Source organism: Fukomys damarensis, unplaced genomic scaffold (genome assembly GCF_012274545.1).
Source record: "Fukomys damarensis isolate Sample0158 unplaced genomic scaffold, DMR_v1.0_HiC HiC_scaffold_13, whole genome shotgun sequence".
Classification (NCBI taxonomy): Eukaryota; Metazoa; Chordata; class Mammalia; order Rodentia; family Bathyergidae; genus Fukomys; species Fukomys damarensis.
Window position 1 is genome coordinate 13,619,388 of NW_022900925.1, and position 3,126 is coordinate 13,622,513.

General features: G+C 44.2%; 1 pseudogene; it reads right to left on the minus strand.

Annotated features, from left to right (window-relative positions):
- Positions 1 to 157: 157 nt before the first annotated feature.
- On the minus strand, positions 158 to 1,077 carry LOC104865779 (annotated as a pseudogene).
- Positions 1,078 to 3,126: the final 2,049 nt, after the last annotated feature.

Genomic DNA, 3,126 nt, shown 5'->3' on the forward strand with positions numbered 1-3,126 from the left:
GTATCTAGCATTCTTTATCCACACTTTCATTTCTAAGTCAATTCTTCGCCCATTCCATCAAACCGACATTATATTAGCATTAATCAAAGTAACTCTTGAAAGCAGTAAAGGAGCCATTGTATTCTGAAGGGAAAAGGAAGCAAATCTCACCTAGAGACTACTTCCCTGTGAGCACCCTCCGCAGGGCACCCTGCACATCGGGGTTCCTCAGGCTGTAGATGAGTGGGTTCAGCATGGGGCTGATGACTGTGTTGAAGATGCCTCCACTTGTCTGAAGCCTCCACTGAACCCAGCCTCATGTAGTTGAAGACACCTGTGCCATAGAATATGCTCACCACAGTGAGGTGGGAGCTGCACGTGGAGAAGGCCTTCTTCCTGCCCTCAGCAGAGCGGATTCTCAAGACTGCAGCTACCACATGGGTGTAGGACACAGTGATTAGGAGAAATGGGGACGCACCCATAAAGGCAGCTGCTATAAAGAGCAACTGCTCATTCACTTGGATGCTGGAGCAAGAGAGCTTGAAGGAGGTCACAGTAGAAGTGATTGATCACATTGGGGCCACAGAACTTCAGGGTAGACAAGGCAACAGTTTGAGTCAGTGAATGGGTGAAGGAAAAGACACATGACATGCCCACCAAGGCTTTCTGGATTCCCGGGGCCATGCGGGTGCTGTAGGTGAGGGGCTGGCAGATGGCCAGGTAGCGGTCATAGGCCATGACGGCCAGCAGGAAGCACTCTGCCCCACACAGGAGGTGGAAGAAGAAGAGCTGTGAGAGGCAGGCCCCATAGGGGACGCTTCTGTCACTGTATAGGAATTGCCTCAACATGGGGGGGACAGTGACGGTGATGCACCCAACATCCAGCAGGGACAAGTTCCCTAGGAAGAAGTACATGGGGGTGTGGAGTTTGGGTTCCATGAGGATGGCAGCAAGGATGCTGAAATTGCCACCAACAGTGGCTACATAAGCAAGAAGGAAGATGACAAAGAGGGTGGGCTGGAGGACTGGAGAATCTGTAAGGCCCAGCAGGACAAACTTAGTCACAGATGAATCATTTCCTGAGATTCTCAATTCCATCCCTTGACCAACAGCAGCAAACTAAGCAATGTTAAAAGTGCTGATGGTGGCTAAATATGCTTGAGATGTTGATAGGAAACAGCAGTGTAGTAATGTCAGGAGAGGCCAGGACATTAGGACACACAGAAATTAAGGGGAAGAAAGTTAAATATTGAGGCAAATGAGAGGAAAAGACTGTGTAAATCCGACTCTTAGTGAGTAAGGAAATGGCATTAGTGAGACTCATTAGAGGTAGAAGAACTCATGTATAGCTCTTAATTTGAGAATAAATGGGACAGTTGAAGGCTAGAGGGAAAGTTGATTATCTAAAGCTCTAGTTTCCTAAAGGGAATTACAAGTCATCAGATGATGGGTTGGCCATAGTTTAGATATACAATGTGGCAGAGGATGAAAAAGATCTTCAAGAGTCAGGGGAGGCATTCTTCCACCAACCTGTCACCATACAGTCATCCCTTGGTATCCTGGATGAGTTGGTTCCAGAAATCCTCTGATACCACACACTGTGGATACTCAAATCCTGTACACAATATGACATAGTATAGTCATATAACCTGTGCACCTCCTTCCACATACGTAAAAATATCCTTATGTTAATTATAATACCTACTATAATATACACACTGGTGACCTGATGAGTATGTTTAGCCCTGAAGTAGTCATTCTAATGAAATAAACAGTGATCCACCTCAACTTTTGGCTGAAGGGTAATCACTGAGGAACCTATTTCACAGAAAAAAAAATCGTACAATTAAGGATGCTCAAGGGCAAAAGCCATGAGTGGAAGAAATCCCTTCTAGGCAGATAATGTCCTGGGGAGCAGAACTGGTCAGCCACCACTGAAGGGCTAGCCTTCTTCAAATGGACTTCCTGTTACCATGAACTGAGCATTTCCAAAGCTGAAGTGCTTCTTCAGTCTGACCTCCCTTTTACCCCAGCCTTGTCATCTTCCCATTGAGTGGGGCTTGAAAACTTCTTCACTGTCTTCTCCCTCTCTCCTCTCTCTCACCGTCAAGCATCTATGTCCCATTGAAGCTTTCATGGAGGGAGAGAAAAGCTCTCCCAAAAGAAGGGGAGAACTTCACTTGCATGCTGGGCAAGTTGTGAGCTTGCAGAAATGGGTCTGGGAATGGTACTCACCCAACTAAGGGAACGGCACTTTCGAACTAAGTAGAGAAACAATCATGTCATGGCCCCCACATAAGGGAGAGCTTATGAATGCCAGGTAGATATAGAGACAGACAACTTGGCTGGCATCATCACACACTGGGATTTTTCTCCTCCCTGCTTTTTTTTTTTTTTTTTTTTTTTTTTTTTTTTTTTTTTTGTTTTAATCCTTTGGAGGCCTCAGCAATTAGTGCCCTCCAGGGGGAGCTATAACCAGGTAAGCATACATTTTAACCAAGCACATAATGCTGTCTCCTACCTTTGAAGTGATTTGAAATTTCTTAAAAATTTTTCATGTGTCATCTTCATAGTTACAGCAAAACTCACTCTTTTGTTTTAACAAATGCATTTTTATGCACTTATGAACCATTGTTCTTGTTGCCGGTATTTTATACAGTTAAAATGAATCACAAGTGTCTTATTGTCTAAAATCTATCACAATGTGTGAAAAAGAGTTAAGGTTTAGGGTCTGTGGTCTTTTCCAGTCCATCGTTTTAGTGGTAGAGGTAGAAGAAAGAAATAGTGACTTTTAACTCATGTGTTTCTTACAGCAGGAGGCTGAGAGGAGCGTGGAGCCTGGGACTGGTCTGCTCCTGTATCATAACTGAAGCAGTGCCCTCCACAACTGTTTGCAAAGTCACCTCAGGTTATAGTTCACTTTGTCATCCTCAAAGCTGTCTTCTCTTCCAGTCTCAAACAAATGCCTTGTCTTTTTCTGAGATCCCACTGCAGAGTCCAGACTCTAACATAATGACGATGGATATTTTCCATTCTCTTAGCTACAACACTATAAAGGCATACAAAAGCTTAGAGTATCTTCTAGACCAGGACCACCATACTTTGAGTAACCCTGATGGTGACTTTGAATCAAATAAGTTGTATAAT